Consider the following 13,573-nt stretch of genomic DNA (forward strand, 5'->3'; position numbering starts at 1 on the left):
TTGCATGTTCCAAACAGTAAAGAGAACCACATTTAAAAACACAAACCTAGAAACCACACACCATTGATCTATACATGTTTTCCCAGTAGGATGGAATATGGTGAAAACAAGTATGGTACTTATTTTCCCTGGTTTTACAGAAAGACAAATCTTACAATTTTTTTGTGATGTCATCTTAAATCTATTAGTAAACTATGGGTTTCACCAACACTTTCATTTTCTGTCAAAACTAATACAGTCATTCTCCTTTGATAGTGCCAGAGAAAATATGAAAAAGGGATAAAGAGTTTTTTACTTGTTGTCCCCCATTATATTAGGTATTGAATATTTTACTGGAAATAAAAAAGGGCTAGTTGCTTATCAGTGGTTAGAGCATCAGCCTGTGGCCTGAAGGGTCATGGGTTCTAATCTTGTCAAGGTATATGCTTTGGTTGCAGGCTCTATCACCAGACCCAGTCAGAGCATGTGCCAGAGGCAATCAATTGATTTGTATTTCTCATATCAGTGTTTCTCTATCTCTGCCTTCTCCCCTCCTTCTACTCTTTCTAAAAATCAATAGAAAAGAATCCTTGGATGAGGATTAACAACAACAAAAATAATGCTTGTTTGTTTGGTTGCCTATTTATATGTATCTGTGTGTTTCTTTTTGGCATTTCTTTTTAAAAAAATATATTTTATTGATTTTTTACAGAGAGGAAGGGAGAGGGAGAGAAGTTAGAAACATCAATGAGAGAGAAACATCAATCAACTGCCTCCTGCACACACACACACACACACACACACACACACACACACACAAACACTGCCCACTGGGGATGTGCCCATAACCAAGGTACATGCCCTTGACTGGAATCGAACACGGGACCCTTGAGTCCACAAGCTAACACTCTATCCACTGAGCCAAACTGGTTAGGGATTTTTTTTTTTTTTTTTGCATTTTAACAAGGTCAGAAAAGGTGAAAATTTCTGCTTAATCTTTCAAGGATAATAATTTTAGAATCAAGTAGCCAATACCTGTCATTCCATTAGGAATTCCTGATAAACAGTATTTGATTGATATGACCTAAAACTTCCCTCCTCTGCTTTATTCTGCAAACTTCTCCACCCATGTCCTCCATTATTTATCAAGCTACTCAGTCCAAAATATTTTCTTCCAAACATCTTTGAACATTTATCTTAGGTTAATGAAGTCTCCTTCAAGGTTCCAACCTCTACTGTCACGTAAAAATCAATTTCTTTCCTTTCGCATATAATGATTATTTTATTCTTCACAAGTGGTTGTTTGATTTTTTATCATTTCATTTTTTCCATGTCACTCGCAGTTCGCTGTACAAAACTGATGTACATGGCAGGGGTCAGTTCTCTTTAATGCACTTTGTACAGCATCTAACAGAAGCAGGCGTGTGCTTCATAAATGTGTGATGCTGATGGCAACTACTGTTTGCAGTGCTGGCATTATTAATAATTCAGAAAAATCTGGGAAGGTATTCATGTATCTTTTAATGGATCCCAAGTGGAGAAATCATTAACATACTAAGGTTATAAAAGTCAAGGCCTGTACACATAACAAGGTAATAACACAACAGCACAAACATAGAAAGCATTTCCATCGGTTAATTTTATAAGTACTAAACAGAAATACACTCTGAGACATCCAAATTTTCTAACTCAGCAGATTTGGGGGAATTAGGACAACAAAAATCTGAGAAATAACAAAAACAATCATTTAAAAATTGTCTCATATATTTATCACTAAAATCTTGACAGTTCTGTTAAATTCCAAGATTTTTAAAATGTTATAACTTATATTTATCTGACTGACTTATTTCACTAAGCATAATACTCTCCATAACCCTCCATGCTGTCTCAAAGGGTAAGAAACCCTTTTTTGTTTGTTTGTTTGTTTTGTTTTACTGCTGCATAGCATTTCATACTATAAATGTACCATGGCTTTTTCTTCCCCTTCTAGGAATATATCCTAAGAAACCTGAAACACCAATCAGGAAGAATATATACACCCCTATGTTCATAGCAATGCAATTTACAATTGCTAAAAAAAAAATTAATTCTTGAAGCCAGCCTGATTTTAGCATTTCATTTCAGATTGTATTAGAGAGTTTCTTTTAGCTATTTGCTTATATTTTTTGAAATCAATATAAATATTAAAAATGCCTCTTCTTTCCTACTTATTGAATCCTTCCTTCTTTTCTTCCTATAGCTTTAAAAATATTTTAAATTTATTTGATACATTGTGGCAGTTTTCAAACTTTCCTTACAAATATTTTTACTCGGCTATTGATATTAAATAATAAACAAAAACTCACTTACATAACCATAACCTTTTTGTTTCTTGCACACGAGTCACCTGGAATAGTTCTGCATTGTCCAGGTGAGAGGTTGGCAATTTGTCAGATGTTGGCTCTAGGTATGGGTTGGGTTTAGATTTGCTATATGTGCCTTCATTCTAGGACTCACATTGAAAAGGAAACAGCTACTCTAGCAAGTTCTTCTAATGATCAATCACCAGAACTGCATAGTTAAACCAACTGTCTTGGCACAGTAAAGCCTCTGCTTATATCATATCCACTAGAATTCTATTGACCAAAGCAAGTTTATATGGTTTAGCCAACATCAGAGAGTAGGAAACTCTCTATCCCTCTCTCTTCCTCTCTAAAAAAATCAATAAAATATATTTTAAAAAAAGTAAATGCAACCTTTAGGTGCTAAAATACAGAGATTATAGAAACCAGAGGTGGGGTCTTTAAGAAGCAGTGGTTTTATTAAAACAGCCGGATTCTTACCTTAAGAGCTGTGCAAAGGTCAGAAGACAAAGCTTATGATTCTCAAAATGTGGGACATAGGCCTAAGCTGTTCAAATAAAGCAAACACAGACCAGAAACTTTTAAAACAATAAGAGTTGCTGTCTAGTAAGCTGGTAAAAGTAAACACAAATTGTGTTTGGAAGGAAAAGCTTTCACAGTTGTATTATTCTGCTCAGGCTACTATAACAAAAGACAACAGGCTGTGTGGTTTAAACTATAGATAGTTGCTTCTCAATTTCTATTGGCTGGAAGTCCAAGAACAAGGCACCTGCATAGGGCCCTCTTCCTGGTTGGCTGACAGCACCTGCTCACTGTGTCTTCTCATGTTAGAGAGATCTGGAGAAAACAAGCTTCTTGGTGTCTCTTTGTATCAGGGCACTAATCCCTCCTCCAAATACCATCCCATAGGAGTTAAGGCTTTAACATGTGAATTTGGGGAAGACACAAAAAATTCAGCATAGAGCAGCAATATTTTCAAAGATTCTATGCTCTTGTTGCTTTCTCAAGAATTAACTCTTTAAATATTTAAACACTCATTTTTATTATTTATCCATGAAGTGCAAAGTGTGTTTCTTGCATATTTGATTCTGCTTTTTATTTATTGCAGTGGCATAGTCCAGTGGTTTGTTCGCTCATGTGTTTTGTGATCTCTTATTGTTCTGAGCTCATATCCCTTTAAATTTCATCTAGGGGAATCCTTTGAGTCCTTGCTTTAAGAATATTTAAGTAAGTTCTTCTGGAGAATCTATGTACTTGTTCCACCCAAAGCCAATGTGACTGCCATGCTATCACTACTTCCTAGGCAGTTCCTGCTCTGAGATGTTTGGTGTTCCACAGGTGATTATAGATTGCATAGGAACATGAGATTGGCTGCTTGTGATTAAGATATTTTTTTAATATCTTTTCCCATCTACCTGGAGTTCAGATCCAAACAAGCAAGTTTCTATCCTTTCCTCTTTGGTGTGTGTGTGTGTGTGTGTGTGTGTGTGTGTGTGTGTTTGCGGTGCTCACACTGAGGTGGGTCACAGCCCTTGTCCACTGCCACATCCTTCAGCCCATCACAATGAGAGCTCTAGGACCCAGGGAGTTTATAGAAGACCCCAGAGGGTCATCAACTTTAGCACCTGCTATTTCCATGAGATACCTAATGTTTTTGTCCTTTGATGGTATTTCTTTCATTTGTTGCTAACTCAGCTGGGTTTTTCTAGGATAAGAGTTTGTTTGTTTATTTTTTTTTACCAAGGATATTTAGTTTAGTCATAGTTCCAGGAATGGAAGCTATTTCATTAACTTTTCAAACTTTTTTGTAGTTTCTGAAAGACTAAAAAGCTAACTGAGCCTCTCCCATTTCCTTTCTTAAGAAAAGAAATATTAATATTCACTTTTCCATCATGTTAAATGACTATTTTTCTAATGTTTTTTTTAAATATGTTTTATTGACTTTTTACAGAGAGGAAGATAGAGGGATAGAGAGTTATAAACATCGATGAGAAGAGAATCATTGATCAGCTGCCTCTTGCACATCCTCTATTGGGGATGTGCCCACAATCAAGGTACATGCCCTTGACTGGAATCGAACCTGGGACCGCTCTATCCACTGAGCCAAACCGGTTTTGGCTCCAATGTTTTTGTTTTTGTTTTTTTTTGCCATACATGGTACTAAAACCCTGGGATGTAAAATATTGTACCTAATTTAAAATCAAACAACCCCTGCTGTATACATAGAGTTGTTGTCTTTCAGTTTTGAGAATGTATTATCCTGATTTTAGGAAAGTAGTTATAGCCAGATTTTATAGCTCTACCTCAGTTTTTCCACTGGGAACTGTGGATTCTTGGGGGAAAGCAGCAAAGAGTTTCTGAATTCCTATGCTTTTGGGAAGAAGAAGAAATGAGTAGGAAATTAAGGACTTATAGTTAGAAAACATCCTATTACCCCTGCCCTACTCACACTGCAGAGCAGAATTCAATTTAACCTTCCATCAGTCCTGGCAACACTAGGCACAAAACACATTTTCCTTAGAAGAGTCTGTATCAACAGCAATTGTTTTCTCAAGTGTGGAGAACACAGGATTAGAGAGAGGACTTAAGAAAGGAAAATATGGGGAATAGGAACTAATATAGAAAAAAACATATTTTATTTCTTTCTCAAAATATAGGAAAGTGCTAATAAAAGGGCCACATGTATGTGGTTTATACGTGCTATGTTATAATTTAAAAATTGCTCTCCTTAGGAGGCAAGTATATACATAAGGACACTAATCAAAACCACTAATAATAAAAGTTGAAATGAACCCATTTTAATGTTTCAAGAATGGCATGCTACATAAAAATCCTTGAGCTATATGGAAGCAGATTTGATTCAAAGAAGTAATTGTAGGGATGAGCTTTTACTGCTAAAGGCTTACTATCCTAATTAAGCAATATGTCATATTAATATCCCTACATAGTAGCTTTATGCAAATTACTATTACATACTGTTTACCTACATATCTACTGGTCTCTACAAAGGAGCAAACACTCATGCTTGCATTACAGAGAACAAAGAAGGCAAAATTAAAGAAAACTTTCTCAAGTAGAAAATGTTGTCTTAGATAAGGTATCTTAGATCCAAAGTGTAGGAACTAGAAGGGAAACTGGCTTAAGATGTACTAGAGTCAAGGATGCCTAAGCCACTGGATTCAGAAGTTAGAGGGAGGTGCTGGGAACAGAGTCACTTTTAGTTCAGAGAGAAAGTCTAGTCAATGAGAACAGTATTTGTAAATTCTGAGATTGCCTTCAGTGCAAAAAGTAAGTCTGAAAGGAAGTCCTGTGGGTTCTGAAAACAATCTATGAAATAATGAACTCAAAACAGATATATACATATATATATATATATATATATATATATATATATATATATATATATATATATATAAAAGAGGTTTAAGTACCCTTTGGTTGTCAAGGTCATTAATATTCACAAGTATTCCAGCTGTTTTGTAAATAATCCATTTATCAAATTTCTGTTGAGTCTGTTATGGATTAGTCACTGCATTGGATGCTGACATCATCCATTGAGCCATAAGCAATTGAGCCCTCCCAGAGCTTAATGTCATTTAAAAAGTGTGTAGATGAAACCCAAGCAATGATCAGTCGTGCTTATTGACCCTAGACCAGTGAAGAGAGAGGACTGTTCTTAGAGTGGGATCCAGAGGCAGGACTATGGAAGGAAAAGAGAGGTCTATCACAGGATCACTGCAGAAAGACATCAGGGCCCTAACAAGAGGACCCTACTTATTGATTTTTCTTGTGATGCACAAGTATTAGAAGTGTATAACAGGACAATTCTACACTAAGAGTGCAGTGAAATTTTGGCGAGACCCAGATTGCTCTTTGAGAGGTGGCATTTGGAAAAATTCCGATTAGATCTATTACATTAAAAAGAGGGGAGCTTTATACTGATACCTGAGTAGGAATTGTTATTGTCACATTGCTCTCAAGCATGGATGTTTGGTTTCTCTGCAAGTGTGCGTGAGATAGTTAATCAACTAATCTTGGGGTGGCTGCAAACATGTTTTTCCCATAGATGATGCAATTAGAGCAACAGTCAAGTAGAGGAGCTCTAAGGAGCGGTATTGGTTTTGTAATAGGACATTGAAGAAGATCCTAGAATAAGGAGCTTCGGGGCAATGAAGAGATTTCCGTGAGATACAACTTAGTTGAGTAATCATCAAACACTGAAGAAATATATTAAATTCTCCATCCACAGCCACGACATCGACCCACTGGTATTTTATATAGTCTTTTTCTTTGGAAACTCATTTCATATATTACTTCTGCAGAGATGGAGGCATGTATAATAGAAGTAAAGCAAAATGATTTTTACTGCCACAATTTTGTTTTTACTAATGGATCAGCAATAACTACTTGTTGGACAGAGGAGAGGATCCCAGAGTGAACCCCACTGGTCAGAAAGAATCTCAGGGAGGCTGGGTGGTGCCATAGTTGCTCATGTGAGCCCTGAAGTCAAAGAGCAATAGTCTAAACACAAGCACAGCAATGAAACTTCAGGAAATCTGTGTGCTATCCCTCTGTCTCCATATCCTCACAAAAATAGAACATATACAATTATAATTTTTAAAATTTACAAGTTAAAATTGCTTAAAATAGTACAACCTTGCTGTTGCTGTGAAAATTGAGTAAAGCAGTGTGTGTGGAACACTGAGAGGTGCCTGGCAGATAGCTAATATTTTCTGACTGATTTCATTCATGTTGCTCAACACTATCCCAAATGCCTATCACCAAACACCCACAAACAATAGCAGGTGCCTAATGAATGTTGTTTGTTAAATCGCAATTTTCCAGGACAGAATGGTCCAACGGTTCCCTAGGTGTTACTGACCAGGGTTTTACATGATTTTCTTGAAATGCATCTTAAAGCCTCTAGAGATGCCTGCATCATCGGCCCGTGTGATGACTCTCTTTGCTGCTAGGTGGGGGTGGGGGAGAATATATATATAAATAAACTGGAGCACTTGAAAAATACATTGCCCATTTGCTCTGCATCCTGATTTGTAATCACAACACATTTAGGCCATGTTAATACATGTTATACAGGGTGAGTTTTTTGTGTGTTTATTTTCATTGATTCCAGAATGTGGGGCCCAAAACATTTGCTTTTTCCTAGATTGGGGAACTCGGGTAACCCACACACAGAGACACTGACTTATTACAAACAGACCTAAGGACAACGAGGAGAGAGCAGGTAACTACCTCTCATTGTAATGGTTAAAGACTCCACTGTCCTTAACATTGTTCTTTTTTATTTTTTATTTATTTATTTATTTATTTATTTATTTATTTATTTACATCAAAAATTTATTAGACTTAACACTGTTCTTAAGAAAACAAAATCCTCACTCCTCATGACTCTACCTGCCCTGTTGTGTTGGCGGTTCAGCCACTCACAGCTGAGCCCCAACATTGGAGGTCCTGCTTTGGTGAGTTGTGGGGGCATTTCTCCCACCCTCCAGGTGGTATGGAACCTCCTCAGGAACACAGGTGACAGCTGCCTCATCGTTTCCTGTCAGCGCTTTATCTCATGCTTCCTGTGCAGCAAAGTCATGTGTGACAAACACTGTGCTAATGCTGGGGATTGGTGAGGTGCCAAGACAGATTGTCTTGTCACTACTTGTTAGGCATGGCTGGAGGAGGACACTAAATGTTCCCTTCAGTGAATAGCATGGGGAGTCAATCCAAATTTTTCCATCATTCAGAGACAGTTCGGCCCTGCTGTGTCTTCATAGGCTTTTCACTAATTAATTAATTTTTAATAAAACTTAAGCAGGAATGTTTTACTTCCTTAGTTATGTTTAGTGCAATTCACTAAAAGGTCAATTATTGGCATCTGTGATATTGGGCAAGCCCTGGGTCTTGATTTAATTTAATTTTAATTCATTGTGCTGTATTTGAATAACAAACTATTTGCACACATATACAGATCTTAACTTGTAGCATTAAAATACAGAATGCAATACAGTGGCTATGTAAGTTTTCATCACTTGGACAGGCCTTCTGTCACTTTTTGATATTTATGGTTAATAACACAATGAACTCAAGAAGTGCAGATTTTCCAACTTCATGATTAGTAAATTACTTTGCAAATGAATGAAGGTACAGTCACCAAAAGGAGAAAGAGTTGTCAAGTTAGATGGCCCTGCCTATACTGTATTAATGTAAGAAACACAATGAGAGCTATGAAAAACTGCAGTTAAATGTTAGAACTACGGTCATTATATTGATAGCTTTCTGAGAATTCTGGGATGATATTGGTGAGTAAAACTATGTAAAGTTCAGGTGTACAATTCTATAATACATCATATGCATACTGCATTGCATGTTTAGCACCAGGAAAGGGAATGAATGGAGGGAGAAGAGGATAAAGGGGGAATAAATGGTGACAGTTTTTTCATTTAAATTGAAACTTAAAACTTAAAGGTTTGGAGTTAGCCTTTCAGCCTCCCAAAGGATTGGCTTGCAGCTTCATTCAGTCGTCCCCAACCAACCTTGTAGAACACGTGTCTACATCTTGTGGGCAATTGCAACAGCTTCCTTCACCAGTGCAATTGAAGCTGCTCTTTCATTGACTCAAATAGGAAAAAATGCACAAAATCACTCAGGCAATCACATAGACATAAGCTCAGATGATCGTTCAGCATTAAAAAAATGCTGTCTTGCAGAAGTAGCTGGAAAAGACTTTCTGAACAAGAACTCATTTTAGGCAAAATTTAAAGTTAATACTTCTCGATTAGAGTTCACAGAAAAGAAACAAGAGATTCCTTTCTTATCAGGACAAATGGCTGATAGTGTTGGTGCTTTATATCACTGTTTTCTCCAGTCACATATACAAGTAAGGACATTTGAGAGCCTGGTGATTCGAGAAAAGTCTTGGTAATATGTATTCCTTCAGCATCTTAAGCTTTAGACTTCTGGGAGTGCTTGGAACTTGACCGCATGTCGAGTTTACCTCATACTTCTTTCTAATGTTTCCTCTATGTAAAAGAGGGAGAAAACACTTTTTGAACAAGAATTAGTAGGAAAGTCAGGTAACACCAGTTAAGATTATTGTTAGGGAGGACCTGGTCATGGTAAATTTGACAGACCTTGGCAGGATAAAGCAGTGACAAGGACCATGGGACTGGCTTAATTTTATTGCAGTGTTTTGTCTTGAATTTTCTTTTAATTTTCATTGTACCTTTATTACAATATTCTCTGTCAATGATTCTGTGTGTGTGTGTGTGTGTGTGTGTGTGTGTGTGTGTGTGTGTGTTGTATACATGCACATTTACAATGTATGTTCTTGGGTAAAACTGAGCCACATTCACTGACCAGGACAGAGAGTGATCAACTGAGCTAACCCATGATGCTGGAGGGGGACACAGCCCATATTGTGGGAAGGACTTTAGGGCATGTTTATATCCCCATATAAGGCATCAGAAAGTTAAAATTATTAAGTTTCAGTAAATCAATAGGTTAATAAAAGTTTTAAAGAAATTTGCTTAATAAGGAGAAATGGTACTCTCTTCTTAACTACAACATTGATATGAGATTCAGAAAGTAGAATTCCCTAAGAGGACACGTCCCTATAGAAAAAAAGTTAATCATCTTTACAGTAAAGTAAAATTTTATATTTGCCAATCTGGATAATTATAATCTTTTATGTGTAAAATGGGAAAATAGTAGCCAACACAGATGTTATAGGGATTGCTTTGTAATAATAATGCATACAAAACAATAGGATAGTGCTGCCAGGGCCTCAGCATGTAGTAGCTGGTGTTATTATTATTGTGGTTATTTTGTTTTCAGATATCTCTTCAATGACATTTTCACTGCAATTGTTTGCTGTTAGAGACTGCCAACTCTATTTCAAGAGTTTGAAAAATACATATTCGCTTAATAAACTGTATAATGACTAAGATTAAGTACAATTATTGCAATTCATAGTACCTCATTCATAGATTCATAGACCTTTGTTCACACTAAGTTTGTAGATTGTCACACATCTTTCCATCATAATGGCACCTACAACTATTATGTATGAAAAGTTAAGTTTTATGACAAGATGATAGTCCATCTTTCCATCTTGCAGTATGTTCTTATGTCTCTTATTTAGACTTTGGGACTTAGTTCCTTAGTCTTTGAAATAATCCAAATATGATCAGTATGAATGAGTAAAAGATGCTTATTAATGGAAAAATGTGACTCTAGATTCCATCAACATCAGCAGCTACTACAATCATTCATTAGAATTTCCAGAATAGTTATTGAAAATTAAGATTTAAATAAACTCTGGTAGGATAGAACATTGTCACCATACTCCAAGGTTGCAGGTTCCAGCCCCCATCAGGGCACATAGTAAGAATCAAGTGATAAATATGATGAATAACAAATTGATGTTTCTCTCAAAATCAATATATTAAAAAATTACTAAACTTAATTAATATTTGACAAAAAAGGCACGAACATACAGTGAGTCAAGAGAGTCTCTTCAATAAATGGTGTTAGGAAAATTGGACAGATATATGCAAAAAAATGAAATTAGAACACCCACTTACACCATACACAAAAATAAACTCAAAATGAATAAAGGACTTAAACATAAGACAGGAAACCATAAAAATCTTAGAGGAATCCACAGGCAGCAAAATCTCAGATATATGCCAAAGCAATATCTTCACTGATACATTTCCTAGGGCAATGGAAACTAAAGTGAGAAAATAAGCAAATGGTACTACATCAAAATAAAAAGCTTCTGTACAACAAAAGAAACCAACAAAATAAGAAGAAAGCCCTCTGCATGAGAGAACATATTTGCCAATGTTATCTCCGATAAGGGTTTAATCTCCAACATTTACAGGAAACTCATACAGTTTTAAAAAAGAAAGATAAACAACCTAAACAAAAAATGGGCAACGGACCTAAATAGATTCTTTTCTAAAGAGGACATAAAGAAGGCCAAGAGACATATGAAAACATGCTCAAAGTCACTAATCATCTGAGAGATGCAAATCAAAACGACAATGAGGTATCATCTCACACTTGTCAGAATGGCTATTAACAACAAATCAACAAATTACAGTTGCTGGTGAGGATGGGGAGAACAAGAAACCCTCGTACACTGTAGAGAACAGTATGTAGTTTTCTTAAAAAACTAAAAATGGAACTCCCATTTGACCACGTGATCTCACTTCTAGAAATATATCCCAGGAATCTAGAAACACCAATCATATTCACCCCTATGTTCATAGCAGCATATTTACAATAGCTAAGATTTGGAAACAGCCTAAGTGCCCATCAGCAGATGAGTGGATTAAAAACCAGTGGTACAATTACACAATGGAATACTACACTGCTGTAAGAAAAAGAAGGGACTCCTATCATTTGTAATAGCATGGATGGACCTGGAGACCATTATGCTAAGTGAAATAAGTCAGTTGGAGACAGATAAATATCACATTATCTCACTCATTTGTGGAAAATAATAAACAACATAAACTGATGAACAAAAACAGATCCAGAGGCAGTGAAGCATCCATCAGATGCTCAAACCTCAGAGGGTAGGTAGGGGAGGGGAGGATAAGGGGGGAGAGATCAACCAAAGGACTTATATCCATGCATATAAGCATAACCAATGGACACAGACACCAGGCAAGGGAATGAGGGCATGAGTGAGGGAGGGGAAGGAAGAGGGGGGGAGCAATGTGGGTATAAGGACACATATGTAATACCTTAATCAATAAAGAAAACATATATAAGAATTTAAGCAAATGTATTTAAACTCTGCATTTGCAAATTTATAATTCTTTCTATAATGTTGACAAAAATATAATCATTTTTAGTTTTATCTAGGTATGATAGGGGAGTAGAAACAAGTTTGTTCTCTATTTCAGAAGCTGCAGTGAGAGTCCTTCAAGACAGCTTTTGCTGACCTGGAAAGTTCATCTAAAAAAAAAAATCTGTGGCTTCCCCTTGTCAGAAGTGATGAAGGTTTCAGATTTCCTCTCAGGCTAATATCACTTATTGGCAAGAAAAAGGAATTATGAGGCACATTTAGCAAGAGAGAATTTTACCATCTATGAAAAGATTAAGCTTAATTATGAATTCAATTTATAAAGTCTAGTGTCACCAAGAGATATTTCAGTTCCAGACTCTGAGTGTAACAATATGCTTTAGCTCTAATTTAAAGCGACCGGAGATTCAGCTGACAGCAGAAGGACACTCTAGGCCATAGCAAATCAGATGCAACTTGGCTGCAATTCTAATTTTTTTCTTTTTTTTTTTTATAGTGTAAGATCTTTATGACTATCCTTGTTTCAAAAGACTTTAAGCCCATCCTTATATGATAAGAAAGCTGCTCTGTAATTTCTCACTGGAAATGAGAAAACTATGCAAAAAGACAAGAGGTCACTCTCACAGCATCCTCCTACCCATGAAGTCTCAGATCCTACTCTGACTCTCTACCCATGCTCTTAGAGTGACATGAAATATCAAAGTCGTTTGATAGGTATTTAGGATAAGATATTTTCAAAGACTATTTTTTTCCAGGTCACAAAACCACCATGCCCCAGGAGGTTCATTTTAAAGGTGCTTCAGAAACCCATATCTGGAGTTATCCAGAATCTTCCTTCTACAAACAAAACCACCAGGGGAAGGCGTGAGGTGGCTATTTCTGGTTCTTTTCCAGTTTTGCCCCGCATTAGTTTCCATTTCTTCCTTAAGTCCTTTCAAAGCCAAAATGCTTTCCTTGATGAAGACTGAAGTGTTGCTGCAGCTCCAATAAAGAACATCTGCTCTGACAGCAATTATGAAAGACAGGAATCAAAGCACAAAGCAGGACCTCCCTATTACACTTTCCTTCTTTTTCTTTTTAAATGTCAGTTTTTTATAGTTTCTGGAAGATGGTCCAAAAGCAACAGGGTTAGAGAAGTAATTTTTTTTCTTCTTAGAATGGCTATTATTAGAATGAGCTCAGAAAGGAAATAACACTTTTGCAGAAGGTTATTTAGTCCACTTATTAAGTGACAGCTAAAGACAATGAGTGTTCCACTATTTTTTTTTAATTAACTGAATCTTTTCTTGCTTCTCTTTTGAGTCGGTGAACCTACAAGGAATTATCCAGTACACACTCCCCCACCTCCACAAAAATTTTTTTTTGAGAGTGAGAGTGGGTCATACTAATAGATATTCCAGGACAATGGGTATCAGCCAGGACT

Source organism: Pipistrellus hanaki (genome assembly GCF_964339955.1).
Source record: "Pipistrellus hanaki genome assembly, chromosome: 6".
Classification (NCBI taxonomy): Eukaryota; Metazoa; Chordata; class Mammalia; order Chiroptera; family Vespertilionidae; genus Pipistrellus; species Pipistrellus hanaki.